We start from the raw sequence: 17623 nt of genomic DNA, 5'->3' as shown, positions 1-17623 counted from the left end.
GGATATTTTCTGAGGCTACTTAATATAAAGACAAACCATCATTGCATAATAACCAGGAAAAATGATTGAAGTTTATGATGATAGCTCACAATCATTAATAAAATGTTTGAGTTTAGTCATTTTTGTTCAAAATATCAGTGGACATGCATTAACAATGACATCTGGTTAAAACCAGTGTTGATGATGATATGTCAAAAAAATTGTTCTCACATCAAGTACATTTAGATAAGGGACTATGGCAATATTTGTCAAATACATCGGAATTCTCTAATTCGTTTGCTCTATAACGAAATTTAATATAAAGCAAAATTTAATTTTTCCCTAAAATTTTAGTGTTTTCTAGGCTTCTCTGATTTTAACTGATCCTGTTTTTTAACTTCACCTCATGACTCAAAGTGTCATCTTTTATGAACAAGAAATAGCTATAAGCCTCATCTGCTGTCCTGAAGTTATTTAATATGCCAAGTTCTGAAGCTGTAAAATCATATATAAGACTGTAGTTGGCAGTGGCTATTCAAATATAGCTTACCACTAATCTTAGGTTCATGATGAAAAATATCTTGTTGCTAACTAATTTCCTGGAAGTGTCACCACAGACTTCTACCATGCATCATCCCCTGATGATGCCTTTCCTCCTGTGGTGCTCTCAGTCTGAAATGTTCTCTCTGGGCTTCCATCTGCATGTGTCCCCATATATCAAAATCCTGTTCATTATCATTCAAAAACAAGCTCAAATGCCATCTTCCCCATGTAGCCTTTCCCACCTTATCCAGTGACAGGCAGAATTAATGAGTATGGGCTCTGCATTCAGACACACCTGATTTTGAATTCTGGTTCTTCCACCTAGCAGTTGTGTGACACTAAATACTGCTCAGAGCTTCAATTTCTTCATTAGTAAAATGTGACTAATCAAAGGTCCAACATTATAGAATTGTTGTGATTATTAAATGAGATTTCTTGGGAAAGATAAAAATAATGGGCAAAAGTACTATAAATTTATATTGCCTTCTCTATTCAAACTGACTAAAGGAAGCAATTTTGACATCCAACTTCTGATCCCATGACAAGGTAAAACAATCAAAGAAGTTGGGACTTGGATAACACTAGTAGGCACAGCTGGTGAATGTCCTAGAGTAAGTTTTAATTTAGAAATCTCTAGGGAAGAATTATATAGAAATTTTCCATTTGGATTAGAATTAAAAAGAAGACTTTTCAATGCACTTTAGTCTATAGCTTGATTGCAAAGGATGATGGGAACTATGCAAATCATAGAATAGAATGACAGAAGAAGAAAAAAAGCCTAGAAAGTGTGATCCTTTCCTACTAAACTTTGTGACCACCATTTATGTTAACTTCATGGGTTAAGTGAAGTGCCATTCAATTAAACTGACTGAAGAATCCAATCATGTACAGTATTTATAAACCAAAGTTGTGTCATTTACCGCTTTGGGGGTAAAGAAAATTGTGTGTGTAAAAGATGACTGCAGAATGCTGAGAACCATCATCGGCAAACATGCTTTGTTTGCCTTTTTAGTTCTATTGCTACTTCCCCTCTGCCACCCACCCGAACACACCCTTCTCCAGGATTAAGGCTAGGACGGGCTAAGGAGGAGTCAGAAGTAGAACTAAATTGCTCTGACATAGAAATGAGGAGACTTTGGGAATGGGAATGGAAAACTTAATAGGTAAGAGAAGGAAGAACTTGAGGGGAAGACAGAAGAGAGGCTAACAATATGATCAGATGCTGTATCCAAAGAATAAATTTTAAAAATAACCTTTGGAAAAGGTCAGAGGACTTTACAAGTAGAGGGTAATTAATGTTGATTATTATGTATTTTATGGTTTTCTTCTGATATGTATCTTGTCTCTACTCTCTAGTATTTAATAACGTCTGCCACACACATAACCTTCAATTAGTGATACTTTAAGAAGTAAAATGATCTGAAAAGTGTCCAGCAGAATATTATTACAGAAGGATACATTCAAAGGACAAACAGCCTTGGGTACCTACGCTAAGGGAAGTGAGATCTTCTCATATTTCGAAGCAATGGAGCCCTAACTTAATCCCAGATCTCTAGACTCAAGATTCTCGTTCAATTTTACTACCACACAGTCTTGTTAATGAATTCACTTTCCTGTGACCTCTAGCAGTGCTTCTCTCCTGAAATATCCATGTTGTTCTCAGCATTTATAGCCAATACTAATAATTAATTTTCCATGGGCATAAAGTAGATTTCTCCAACTACATTATAAATTTCATGAAGACCTCTATTCTTGGTATCCCACAGTGCATCCTCCACTAGTAAAGGCAAATTAAATATTAGTTGTATGCAAATAACTTTTAATACATTTATCTACTTTTGTGCCTGGGGGGTGAGCATTTTAATGAAAATATGTATATAGTTAGAAGACGCATTCTGTATAAAAAGTCTCACGTTGAATTCAAAGGTATTGTGAGCTTTACAAGGAAACAATTTTCTTGCATGTGAAAAATGGCAAAGCTCTAGGTTTTCCATATCATTGACAGCATGGTTCTTGGTTCACAAAAATATAAAATGTATATGATACACTAGGATGTTACTACAAAGATAATGTTATTCTTTCAATTTTATCCTAGCAACACTCAGGAATGCTATCAATGAATACAGATGTACACAGCTAAAGTAAGATACTGCCCATAAACCAACTCCTGAACAGATTTTTCAACAAATCCTTCAGACCTGTTTGCTCATGTCATTTGGGGCAAATCTGGATGAATTTGAAATGTACAGTTCCTAATGAGCTCAGTCCCACATTTTAATCAAAGCTTAATGATTACTGCTATGCCCCATTCAGCAGACATTGCCAGTTAGAAAGAAAAAAATAGATGAAACAGAAAGGCCAAATTCACAATGAAGATGTCAAGATAAACCTGCTACCAGTGAATGAAATGAGTTTACTTCTAGCCCTTCCCTCTTTTGTTGGCTTTACAATATACACTTGAGTAATGAAACTTCAATAAATGAAAGATCTTCTTGCTACAAAAATGATTGTATTTGATTTCACAAAATAACTGTTTTCTAATTTGTGTTCCCCTGGGTAAAACCATGTCAATAAAGAACATGCTGTATTTTACATCAAGGATGTAACACCTGAATTAGAATAGGGCCCATGCTTTACAGAAATGTGAAATTCTCCTTTCCTTACATTCTGTACCAGCACCATTCAATAGTATTACGTATTCCATGAATACGAGCAACATAAAAGTTTAAAATTTTCTAGTGGCCTCATTAAAACGAGAAAATAAAACTAGTGCAATTAATTTAGTAATAATTTATTTGATATCAAAATGTGATAATTTCAAACTTATCAATGTAAAAAGCATAAATACGATATTTTATCTTCTTATTCTTACACTGCCTTCAAAATCCACTGCATATTTTACACTTATGGTTCATTTCAATTTGGACTAGCCATATTTCAAGTGTTCAAGAGGAACACATTGCTGGTGGTTAACATACTGGACATCCCAGTTCTATACTAAAGCATTTAGGAACTATTATTAGAAAGAAGATAACCCATACCATAGCTTCCCAATGAAAATAAACTTTTAACAGAAACAGAAGTTTGCAGGCCTATGAGCAGGATGCAGAAAAGGTAGCCGAGAATCAGCTACGAGTGACTATCCTGCAGAGAACAATTTGGCAGCGATACTGCATCCATATAACCGCCAATTTCTTGTTCTCTACTATGTACCAAGTTAAAAGGTATTTCTACAAGTATAAATGGGGATGCTCCACCTATTTTAATGTTTTTCAGTTTCCCCCTTCCCTCAGTACAAAAGTCTGTGTATAATCTTTTGCCTTTTCAAGGCTTTGCTTCAATTTTCCTCTTCAACATTTATAAATGTATTCATTTGTTCTGTTTTTTTCTAATTGAGTTTCTCAAAAGGCCTTTTACATCACTGGCAATTTTGAATTTCCTCTCACTATTGTATCTCCTTTATTTCCTCAATTCTTTTTGCACTCCTGTCTTTTTGTATCCTTTCCTTCGGCAAACTTCATCCAGCAGTGGATTGTAGGTTTGTCACCCTCTCAATGTTTCCGTGTTTTCTGTTTGTCTTCCTTTGTGCCTTCACCAGGCCAGTGAAGAAGTATGACCCTTTGGAATTTCCACAAATGTTCCAAATTCCGAAAAGGACTGATTTCAGCTTTTGCTTTTATCAGTATGTGTTTGTGCTCAGTGACTGAACGGTGTGTCATAAAATTGCATTAAATTTTGTGTCATAAAATTGCATTATATAACAAGGACAATTATAAAACAATAACAATCTTTTCCCCAAAAGTAGTATCAATCCAACTTCTTGGAGAATGTAGATACTTCTTCCGCCACACATTCTGTCTTGTGATTCTGTTTGGCTTTGCACAGATGGGAAGCACCGCCCGTACAGCCTACCTCTCAAGCTGTGGCTGGCAAGAGCCATCTTGAGTCTATGCTTTCTGTTAAAAGACGGAAAATAAAGATGGAGCTGGTTGCTGACATTACAGCTGGTGTGCGTGAAGATTTTTGTGAAAGTCTATTTAAATTCTAAACTTGACAGCACAGTTGTTGGTTTGTCAAAGCATTGCAAAATTAAAAGAGTGAAGAGAATCTAAAGACCAGAATTATAGCAGTATTTTTTTTTTGGTTTTGTTTTGTTTTAAAGTAGCTATGGATATAAAAGTATATACTTGGTTTAATCACTTGCCCAAGGGGAGAAACACATTAACAAAATGGTAATACCCAAAAAGACCTTGGGACAAATATATCTTTAAGCCTTCTAAGAATCAGAAAATTATAACTTGCCTTTGCCTAAAAAGTCATTTTGTAACTTCAGCAATCTACATTTGCAAAGTCATTTCCCTCATTACTAATTCAATAGCTGAGTTAGTAACATATTTTCTTACTTGCTATACATGCTGTTCTTTTAGTGTGGCTTCCAGTTGTTAGGAAGCCCAATCAGAATCTTCTGACTGGCCTAGTTACAGTACAATAGAGAAAGTTTATACAATTGTTTTTTTTCTAGAGTGAAGGTCTATAAACACATGACCTTCTTAATCCTGTGAATCAAGAAAAGCATCATGTCTTCTTCTTGACAGTATTTTAGATGTATTTCATAGTTGCTGGATATTCTTAGGGCTGCTCAGATAAGGGGAGCAATTTGTTTCTAAGGTAGTAAAGCTCACCCACATTTGGATGAAGTCATGTAAAAGAAATGGACAAGGCGCTTTGCTGGCATGTTGACTTTGGGTCCATGAGTGTTTAATGAGCAGAATAAAAATTTATAAAAGAGATTACTCTTGCTTCATTTAGTCATTCTTTAGTTTTCTCAAATCACAAGTCTTCAGGAAAATACTCCAGCTGACCAGCTGTTCCAGTGTAGCTGCTAAATTGAAAAGCCACTCTACTATGGTTATAGATTTAGAATAAAAATGCATTTAAATAAATGCTTTTTAAAAGATTTTAACAACGGTTCAAAATGGATTTGTTTCTAGTTGCACAAATTCGTTCAACATATATTATAACATATATCAATATATTCATATTTCCATTTTTGGCATTTCTGAAAATCAAGGATTGTAAGAAAATAATTAACAACTGAAATTTAATTTATTTTACACTATCAATTAGTAATTTTTTATTGAGTATTATGAATTCCCTGCCTAATCTCTTTTCTTGCTCAGAGAAGGCCCCTGAGACTTAGTTTACAGAATCTCAGGAGCCTAAACTAGAGATAAAGCACGTTGTCAAGCATGGACCTCAGGAAGAGATGCATCCTAATGAGTTGCCAGGTCAATGTAAAGGTAAACAGTATAATACAGGAACACCAAATCTCTATATGGCAAAACAAGAAGAGTAAAAGCTCAAAATTTGAAGTCAAACTGGTCAAGAACCTAAGGATGAGGAGAAAGAAATAGAAGGCTAAACCTTGGGTGTTTAGGGCAGTGGTCAGAGATAAAACTTGAAGCCATTCCCTGAATCTGTATTGAGGAGAAAAGCATTTTTATGTGGTCCCTGTGGTCATAGGCATGTCTGTAACTATTGCCAATGACTTGCCAGCTGACGTGTGGGTTAAAATAGCTGTAAATTAAATGTTCACAGAGATCACAGAACAGACACTGAATAAGTGCTTAGTGACATTGAGGAAATCTTTGGAGAACACGTAGCAATTGACTAGAACGCTGAAGGGTGAATAAGTTCTCAAACTGCAAAGAAATTTTAAAAATTAACTACATGTAGAATGAGCTGTGTGATCATAGGAATCTAAAGCATAATGTGCTAGAAGGATGAAAAATAGTCTGATGAGGCCCAAGTTGCAGGGGAAGGGAAAAACCTCTTGTCTGACTCTTAGCATATATTCATGATCCACTTGACCTGCCATATACCTCATATTTTACCACTTTCTGAGTCTCAAGCCCTCACATTCTAACTGGACCAGTCTTTTTATTTTCAATCCTCACCTTCTTTTTTGACTTGGGTCTTTTTTCTGCCTTCTCTTATCTTAAAAAGTGTTCTTTTAGTAGATTTCTTACTTTAATAAAGCTGATTTTCTTATTATTGAGTCGATTCTTTTATAACAGGAAAATATGTAACCTTTTATAAAACCCAGCTCACAAGGCTGTGGTGAGGGTGAATTGTGTCTGTAATGTGCTTATCACAGAAAAGGTGTTTCATCAGTGTTGGTTCCTTTCTTGCTCTCACTTCTCCGATACTGAAAAAAATCAAAGTCATTCATTAAGCACACCTCAAAGTTGGATGAGAAAGAATTTTAAGAGAGATGAAAATAAGCAAAAGATAAAATGCAGTAAGACCTGTCTTCTCAAAGATCTCATGGAAGACACATGACATGAATAGCGGGTATGTTGGCTAATGCAAAGCATCTAAATATATTTTGATATATGTGGCTTTATGTATTTTGTATCCAAAACAAACTCTGAATATTTTAAAAGTTATTTACACATTTACATGGTTTTGACAGAAATACCTGCATAGACGTATACATTTTCAAGAAACCTATACAATTACAAATAACTGCTCATGAATGGGGATGAAGCTAATTAGTCGAAGTGTTTCTCTGATAGCTTAGGCTCAAGTATACCTTTATATAAGAAAATTGGTGTAATAAGGTTTCCTTCATAGCCATTCATAACCATTCAACACTATTCATTAAGCACCTACTACATGTGCTACCCATGTTCTAGGTGCTGTGGATCTAGTATTTCAGGATCCTGGTCATTTGTGACATTTATTTGTCAAGGCATGGGTGGTTTTGTATTTTGTGGCTCTGTATTTCAGGATCCTGGTCACTTGTGACATTTATTTGTTATTTGTCAAGTCATGGTGGTTTTCCTGTGCCAGTCATGTCCTTTCTATTAAGTTGCTACAATGTGGCTATCACTTTCCTTTGTGAGAATGCTATGACCTTCACTGCCACTCACTGGCCTCCCTAATTGGTGTTTCATGCACTATATGCACACACTTCATACACTTCAAAAGTATTATTTGAGGGGGCACTATCCTCATCAAAATTAAGGAAGCTTAAAGAGACTCCATGATATGCACAAAGACATACAATTTGTAACTGTTAGAGCTTGTATTTAAACCTCAATCTATCCAATTCATTCTTTCAACTATAACCTGTTATTTATGGGAAAATCCCATTTTTATGGGGCCCAAATCTTAAATAATCTCTTAGATTTTATATACCCGAAGGATTATAAATCATGTTGCTATAAAAGACACATGCACATGTATGTTTATTGCGGCACTATTCACAATAGCAAAGACTTGGAACCAACCCAAATGTCCAACAATGATAGACTGGATTAAGAAAATGTGGTACATATACACTATGGAATACTATGCAGCCATAAAAAATGGTGAGCTCATGTCCTTTGTAGGGACATGGATGAACCTGGAAACCATCATTCTCAGCAAACTATCACAAGGACAAAAAACCAAACACCACATGTTCTCACTCATAGGTGGGAATTGAACAATGAGAACACACGGACACAGGAAGGGGAACATCACACACTGGAGCGTGTTGTGGGGTGGCGGGAGGGGGGGAGGGATAGCATTTGGAGATATACCTAATGTTAAATGACGAGTTAATGGGTGCAGCACACCAACATGGCACATGTATACATATGTAACAAACCTGCACGTTGTGCACATGTACCCTAGAACTTAAAGTATAATAAAAAAATTTAAAAAAAGAAATAAAGCACACCAGGAAAAAAAAAAAGCAAACAAGGGCACAAATAAGAAATAAGTATGAATGTGGCCATTTATTTAAAATAAAGAAATGACTGATGTTTGAAAATTCAAAAACTGCTTTAGGCTGTTTATCAGAAATGCTTGCTTGAAAGTGCTTACTGATTGCCACTTCCATTCACCTTTCAATGCAGAACACTCTGCAGCTCCCAACAACATCCAGAACTCACAGGGCCAGTCTAAGAGTCTGCGAAGCTTAAGCTGCATGCGCTTCACAGTTAACCTGCCTCTCTTCCCACTCAACATGCTGATGAGTCAGAGATGAGATGGACTCCGCATCTAATCCAGCCTCAACATGCAAATACTGTAATTAGATAATGCAGACAGAATTCTATGGGTACTAGCTGTCACTCCTGAAGGCCCACAGCTCACTGAAACCATCATGATGCACACCAAGCATCTGGAAATCTCTACTTCACCATCCAGGTAAAGATAAACACACTCCTTTCCCACTTTCCCACCATATGCATACATGTGCAAGCACACAAACACACACACAGACACACACACACACACACCAAATCAAATAGTGACTGCATGCTGTAGCTTAATCCCTGATAATTACGGATATTGAGAATTTTTATGTGTGTTGGCCATTTGCATATTTTCTTTTGAGAATTACCTATTCATTTGCTTAGCCCATTTCTTAATGAGATTATTTTTTTCTTGCTGATTTGTTTGAGTTTCTTGTAGATTCTAGATATTAGTCCTTTGTCAGTTGTATAGTTTGCAAAGATTTTCTCCCACTCTGTGGGTTGTATATTTACACTGTTGATTATTTCTGTTGCCGTGCAGAAGCTTTTTAGTTTAATTAAGTCTCATCTATTTATATTTATCTTTGTTTTTGTTGCATTTGTTTTGGGTTTCCTGGTCATAAACTCTGCATAATCCAATGTCTAGAAGAGTTTTTTTGGATGTTACCTTCTAGAATTTTTACGGTTTCAGTTCTTTAAGTATTTCATCCATCTTGATTTTTGTATAAGGTGAGAGATGAGGATTCAGTTTCAATCTGCTACATGTGGCTTGCCAGCAACATTTGTTGAATTGTGTATCCTTTTTGCACTTTATGTTTTCGTTTGCTTTGTCAAAGATCAGGTGGCTGTAAGTATTTGGCTTTATCTCTGGGTTCTCTATTCTGTTCTGTTGGTCTACATACCTATTTTTACACTAGTACTACGCTGTTTTGGTAACTATAGCTTTGTAAGTATAGATTGAAGTCTGGTAATGTGATGCCTCCATATTTGTTCTTTTTGCTTACTCTTGCTATGGCTATGCTGAGGCTTTTTTAATTCCATATGAATTGCTTTTTCTAGTTCCATGAAGAATGATGGTGATATTTTGATGGGAATTGAACTGGATTTATTTGATTGCTTTTGGCAATATGGCCATTTTTACAATATTGATTTTACCCATCCATGAGCATGGGAGGTGTTTCCATTTGTTTGTGTCATCTATGATTACTTTTGGCAGTGTTTTGTAGTTTTACTTGTAGAGTTCTTTTGCATCCTTGGTTTGGTATATTCCTAAGTATTTTATTTTATTTCTGCAGCTGGTGTAAAAGGGGTTGAGTTTTTTATTTGATTCTCAGCTTGGTTGCTGTTGGTGTATAGCAGTGCTACTGATTTGTGTATATTGATTTTTGTATCCTGAAATTTTACTAAATTCATTTATCAGATCTAGGAGCTTTTTGGATGAGTCTTTAGGATTTTCTAGGTATACGATCATAACATCAGCAAACAGCGACTATTTGACTTCCTGTTTACTGATTTGGATGCCTTTCCTTTTCTTATCGGATTGCTCTGGCTAGGACTTCCAGTACTATGTTGAATAGAAGTGGTGGAAGTAGGCATCCTTGTCTTCAGTTCAGTTTTCAGAGGAAATGCTTTCAACTTACCCCCATTCAGTATAATGTTGGCTGTGCATATGGTATAGATGGCTTTTATTACCAGAGGGTATGTCCCTTCTATGCAGATTTTCCTGAAAGTTTCAATTATAAAGGGATGCTGGATTTTGTCAAATTCTTTTTCTGAATCTATTGAAATGATTATGTTTTTTATTTTTACTTCTGTTTATGTGGTATATCACATTTATTGACTTGTATATGTTAAACCAACCCTGCACCTCTGATATGAAACTGACTTGATCATGCTTTATTATCTTTTTGATATGCTGTTGGATTTGGTTAGCTAGTATTTTGTTGAGCATATGTGCATCTATATTCATCAGGGATATCAGTCTGTAGTTTTCTTTTTGTTATGTCTATTCCTGGTTTTGATTTTAGGGTAATACTAGCTTCATAGAATAATTTAGGTAGGATTCCCTCTTTTTATATCTTTTGGAATAGTTTCAATAGTATTGGTACCAATATTTGTGATTGCATTTTGAAATTCTTGTGTTATTCAGCTCTGTAAGATCCATTGGGTTCTTTTTTATACTGACTATCCCATTCTTCATCTTCTGTATCACTTTATTTTGCTTCTTATTTTCCTTGAATTGGGTTTTGCCATCCATCTGAATATCCATGTTCTTTGTTTCTATCCATATTCTGAATTCTATTTCTGTCATTTCAATTAGTTCAGCCTAGTTAAGAACTTTTGTTAGAGAACTAGAACTGGTACCATCATTCTGAGGGCATATGACACTCTGGCCATTTGAATTAACAGAGTTCTTGCATTTGTTCTTTCTTATCTCTGTGTGTGGTGTTTAACTGTAGTGTGTAGATTAAATACAATCAATAGGTTTCTTTTCTGGATGTTTTCAGCAGGTCGAGGCTTTGTTCAGGATCTTTATTTGAAGCTGACTTCTTGTCTGGTTTCAGAGGGGAGGTATGTTAGTGAGGTATTTTTGGTGTTGAAGCTTTGCAGTGTTATTTAGTAGGTGGTACTTAGGTACATCGGTACGTCGGTAGACTCTTGCTCATTTGTGTGGCTCCCCTATGTTCTCTCCCAGTTACAGCTGTGTTCCCTCTCAATGCTCTGAAAGTGTGTATTTCTCTCTCCCTTGAGTCCTGGGCCTAGACCATGGCTTTGCATGCCTGGATGGAGGCCCTGGTTGGGCAGTCCTGCCCAGTGAGGAGGAACAAGATCAAGGACCTGCTTAAAAAAGCAGTCCAGTCTTGCTTTCACAGAGCAGCTGTACTGTTCTGGGCTACTGCTTCCACCCCTGGTCAGCTTGGACTCTCCAAAGCACAAAGGCTGTGATGGCTAAGTCATCCAAACAGCAAAGACTGTGGCTCACCCCTCCCCCTGAGAGTTCCATCTAAGGGAGGTGCAATGCTGCCACTATTGGCTAGCTGGAATTCCAAGCCTGTGGGTCTTATCCTGTGAGGTGCCACGGAAGTGGGGCCTGCAGACTGTCACTGCTCAGCTCTCTGGATTTACCCTCTTTCCAGGGTGTATATATGGGAGTCTAACCACCCGTTCTGCTGGAGTTGCAGGTACTTTTGTCAGGAAGCCTAGAATGCTCAGGTATCTAAAGCTCCCGGGTCTCCTCGTGTGCCTGAGTCGCTGCTGTGCCAAAACTCCATGTAGTTCTGTGTGCCAGACAGAAGTCCCTGGTGGAGTGGGTTCATGAGGGTATCTCCTAACCCAAGGGTTGCAAAGATTCGTGGGAGAAGCATGGGTTCCCGGGGATGCACATTCACTCACCACTTCCCTGGGTGGGGAAAGTTCCTCTGGTTTCATGTCGCTCCTGGGTGGACCATCATCCTGCCTTGCCTTTCTCTGTTCTCTGTGGGTCAAGTTGTTTTTCTTGGTTAGTCTCAGGTGAGTTTCTGAATGTTTCATTTGAAGTTGATGTATTAACTTGCCACTTCCATTCATTATTATGAGAGTCATACACACTAGCTGCTTCTAGTCAACCGTATCGGCCACCTCACCCCATTTATGTAAATCTTGAACAAAAAAATACTGTAAGTTGCTTATGAGCACATAAATATCTGGTAAATTGTAAAATCATCTGTGGAAGACATACACATCAACTTCTGAATAGTATTTACTTCTAACAAGAGACAATAGAGAGCTACATAGAGGAGATGTCAACTTCATTGGTAATATTTTGTTGTTTTATGAAAGTAAATCTGGAGCAGATATGGTTACATGTTAAATATACAAATACAGATGTCTTAAATATGTTATATATGTATTAAAATTGACTTTTATATTTGTACTTTTTAGACAGGAAATATAGCATATGTATTGGTTCCAATTGTAGAATGTGGAACTAGCCTTCAGGAGAATCAAAATCTCAGTTGCACCATTAATTATTATGTGTTCTTTGGCATTTTGTTCACTCTCTGATCCTCATTTTTCTCATTTGTAGTATCATGTACCTCATAAGATTGTTCTGAGGGTCAGACAAGTTAATACATATAAAGAACTTTTAACAGTACTCAACACATAGTAAGTACTATGTAAGTGTTGGCTGTTATTACAATTTTTAATATATTTGAAATCTTTTCTACTACACAGAGAAGAAAAGGATGACAAAAACAGATCTGTAGTGAAATTTATCTACAGATGGTCAACTAGTTAAAATTTAAAAAATTAAGAAAAAAATAAACTACAATAATAAAACACGAAGTGTCATCATAGAGGCTAAACCTGGTGTGGGGCCAGAGGATCATGGAAGCATGAAGAAGGCATACAGGTTTTTCAGGACTCAAGGAAGCCTTTCTAAAAGAGTTGATCACATTGCTGAGACTTGAAAGCCACAAATGCAACCATCACCCTGATGAGATTTTGATCACTTCCTTAGTGGAGACTTATTTCTATACTTTTCATTTACTTTAAGCTCATTGATACAAAATCAAAATACAGTTACCTACTATTTTCTAAACAACTTTATTTGTCCACCTTAAAGTCCAAAGTGACCTGTGTTTCACCCTTGTCTTAAAATGTTTCATAACTGGAAATGAAAGTTTGCCAATATTTCTTGGAAGAAAAAAAGAGATAAAATACAGACATCAACACAACAACTGACAGCTTGTCAGGGCAGAGGTAAAATATTGTGAAGACATTCAGTAAGGCCTCCAGCTTTTCAGGGAAAAGGGCTCAGCTGGAAACATACAAAAAACCTTTATAAAATCATCAAAGCAACCGTGTGAACAGAATGACATTTATTTAAACAAAGAATTACAAACAGAATCTTGAGCTGTTTGCAACATGTGAGGATCTTGATCAAAATGCTTAAAGCAATAAGCATTATAATGACTTCACTGGGATGAAGAACAGACAACAGCTCTGCAGAGACAAAAATCTATAGTTCAACTGCTAACCTTATTCAATATTCCTCTTGATTTCATGATTCTTATTTCTTAAATTTAATTTATGTTTTGAAAATAAACTGAATGTAACTTAGGGATAACAGGCTACACATTGGGTGTAGTGTACACTGCTCAGGCCATGGGTGTACCCAGATTTCAGAAATCACCACTAAACAACTTGTTCATGTAACCAAACACCACCTCTTCCCCAAAAACCTATAGATAGAAAGAAAGAAAGAAAGAGAGAGAGAGGGAGGGAGGGAGGGAAGGAAGGAAGGAAGGAAGGAAGGAAGGAAGGAAGGAAGGAAGGAAGGAAGGAAGGAAAGAAGGAAGGAAAGAAAGAAAGAAGGAAAGAAAGAAAGAAAGAAAGAAAGAAAGAAAGAAAGAAAGAAAGAAAGAAAGAGAGGGAGGGAGGAAGGGAGGGAGGTAGGGAGGGAGGGATAGAAAGAGAGAGAGAGAAAGAAAGAAAGAAAGAAAGAAAGAAAGAAAGAAAGAAAGAAAGAAAGAAAGAAAGAAAATTTTTTTAAAAAGTAATAATTTTCAAGAGTTCTGACTACCAACTTCAAAGCTGGAAGATCAAACCCTTTGAATGTTTGTGTGCATAAAGTGTGCATAAATATGTTTGTTTGAGAGAAATGCTTCTTCATCATACAAGCATCATTTTGTTGTTTTCTAAAAGTTTGTTTATGAATAGGTGTTTTGGAATGCCAAATATAAGTTACCATAGAAAGAGTGTTTCAAATGAAGGGTGTGTTCCCACGCCAGCCAACAAAGACCAAATAACCTCTCTAATGAATTTTAAAAGCTGATATGGTTTGGATCTATGTCCCCACCCAAATCTTATCTAAAATTGTAATCTCCATTGTTGGAGGTGGGGCCTGGTGGAAGGTGATTGGGGGTGGTTTCTCATAAATTGTTTAACACCATCTTCTTGGTGCTGTTCTTCTGATGTTAAGTAAGTTCTCCATGAGATCTGGCTGTTTAAAAATGTGTGGTGCCTCCACCCACCATGCTTCTGCTCACTCCATGTAACATGACTGCTCCCACTTTGCCTTCTTCTATGTGTTAAAGGCCCTGAGGCCTCCCCAGAAGCAGATGCTGCCATGCTTCAGAACCAGGAGGCAACTAAACCTCTTTTCTTATAAAATACCCAGTCTGAGGTATTTCTTTAGAGCAGTGAGAGAATTGACTAATACAGAAGCCTAACAGTTATTAAAAATAATTGCACTTAGAGTCAGAAAACTCCAATTTGAATCCTGAATCCTTATAATATCGATGACTGCTAATTCCTTTGCTTTATCCTTGAAATCCAGGAAATTGCACAATGCCAGTTTTTCTATTGACTGATTCCTCTTGCCCTATTCCTTTCCCCGGACTATTTTTCTCCTCATATTATTTATTAATGTGGTCAAGACTTAAAATTAACTCACCACAGCATTAATAAAGGCTGTGACAATAATCTGTAGCTTTGCATGTGAGTAGGAAAAGTTGGCACTTGTGTATTACCGATTGCCATGCAGTAGAGGTATTTAAATCATGGCTCCAACACTAACCAGCTCAGTGAATTGGACTAGTTCCTGAACATTTCAAAGAATTTCTTCAGGTAAAATGAACAGTCTAATAGCATCTATCTCAAAAAGTTGGATTACATGAGAAAATCCATGTAAATTGCTTAGCATAGTGCCTGAAGTATGGTAATAATCAGTACACTATATATTGTTATCAAATAATTTATATTATTCTCTATTAATATTATTGGAAATATTTTAATAGGAATTTTATTATATTTGAAAGGAAAGGGGTAGTAGGTAGAGCAAGATGGTGGAAGGTTTCCACTGACATCCGCCTGACAAAGACACCAATTTATAGACTACCTACACCTAAAAAGCACCTTCATAAAAAAACAAAAATCAGGTGAGCACTAACAGTATGTGGTTTTAACTTCATATCACTGAAAGAGGTATAGAAGAGGTAGGAAAACTAGTCTTGAATCACCAGTGCCACCCCTTCCCCATACCCAAGAAGCTGCAGTGAGGTGTGGAGAGCATTTCTGTGTGCTACGGAAGGGAGTGCACAGCAATTGTGAGGCACTCAACTCAGTTCTGCCCTGTTAGAGTACAAAGGAAAACTAGACCAAACTCAGCTGGCATCTACCCATGGAAGGTACATTTAAATGAGCCCTAGGTACAAGCAAATCACTGATCCCAGTAGTCCAAACATGAGTTCCCAAAGGCCTTGCCACCATGGGTTAAAATGCTATCGGGTCTTAAATAAACTTGAAAAGCATTCTAGGTCTCAAGAATTACAACTTGTAGGGGAGTAGTAAAGATAAACTGGGCCCAGAGCCAGTGTACTGGGTGGGGGGCACTTAATCTACTTAGGTACCAGGTAAGGCAGCTAAAGGAGTGCTGCCATTACCTCCTCCCCTAACTCCAGTCTGCATAACTCATGGCTCTGAAAGAGACCCCTTCCTTCCACTCGAGGAGAGAAGAGGGAAAAGTGGGGAGGACTTTTTCTTCCATCCTGGATACTAGCTCAGCCACAGCAGGATGGGGCAATGGTAAGAGCCATGAGGCCTCCTTTCTAGGCCCTAGCACCTGGACAACATTTCTAGACACATTCTGAGCCAGAAAGGAACCCTCTGCCTTGAAGGGAAGAACCCAGTCCTGGCAGCATTCATCACTGGGTAAGTAAAGAGCCTTCGGCCCCTGAATAAACAGCAGTGATATCCAGGTACTACATTGAGTGTTGGGTGAGATTCTGAGACTTGCTGGCTTCAAGTGAGAATTAACACATTCCCAGCTGTGGTGGCTATGAGGCAAGGCTTCTTCTGCTTGAGAAAAGTAAAGGGAAAAGTAAAGGGACTTTGTCTTGTACCCTGGATACCAGCTTGGCAACAGGGGGTTAGAGCACCAAGTGGGCTCTTGGAGTCCTATATTCTAGGATTTGGACTTGGATGGCATTTCTGGACCTGCCATAGGCCAGAGGGGGAGGCTAGTTGCCCTGAAAGATGAGTCCCAAGCCAGGCAGCGTTCATCATAAGTTGACTTAAGAATCCTTCGGCCTAAAGAGAACATTGGTGGTAGTCTGGCAGTATTCCCCAAGGGCATGTGGTGGTGGTAGCCACAGGGTGAAGTTTCTTTGTTTTTGTTAACAGGATGAAAGAGTGGGAAGGAGTGAAACTTGTGATTTGAGTGCCAGTTCAGCCATAGTACAATAAAACATCAGGTAGACTGCTAAGGGTTTTGGCTGTAGTCCCTGGCTCTGGGACAACATCTCTGGACCTGCCCAGGGCCTTGAGGAGCTGGCCACACTGAATGGAAGGAGACAGGCCTGGCTGGCGTTGCCGCCTCCTAATTGTAGAGCCCCATGGTGCTGAGTGACCATAGGCTAGGAGGAAGCTGGGTTTATGTCTGATGCAGTGCAGTCCCAGTGATGACAGCCACAGGGGTGCTTGTGTCACTCCACCCCTAGCTTCAGGCAGCCAGGAACAGGAATGCCTACCTACTAATCCATATAATTCTTCCAGATCTTATCCAAGCCCACCAAGGTAGTACCTTTATGATTCTACAAAAACCACCGCATTACTGGGTTTGTGCTGCCTCCTAACGAAGATATGGCTTAGATCACAACACTAAGTCCTTTTAAATACCTGGAAAATCTATGGGATATAGTAAAAGCAGTATTAAGAGGAAAATTTACAGCTATAAGTGACTACATTAAAAAAAACACGGAAAAAAAGTGACTAAAGATGCATGTTAAAGAACTACAGAAGCAAAAGCAAATTGAACCCCAAATTAGTAGAAGAAAATAAAAAATAAAGATTTGAGCAGAAATAAATAACATTGAGATGAAGAAAACAATACAAAATATCAGTGAAACAAAAAGATTGTTTCTAGAAAAGTTAAACAAGATTGAGAAATCTTTAGCCACACTAAGAATAAAAAGAGACGATCAAAATAAATAAAATCAGAAATTCAAAAGGAGACATTACAACTAATACCACAGAAATTCAAATGATTATTAGTGGCTAGTACGACCGACTATATGCCAATAAATTGTAAA

Source organism: Gorilla gorilla, chromosome X (assembly GCF_029281585.2).
Source record: "Gorilla gorilla gorilla isolate KB3781 chromosome X, NHGRI_mGorGor1-v2.1_pri, whole genome shotgun sequence".
Taxonomy (NCBI): domain Eukaryota; kingdom Metazoa; phylum Chordata; class Mammalia; order Primates; family Hominidae; genus Gorilla; species Gorilla gorilla.
This window is presented reverse-complemented; position numbering follows the sequence as displayed.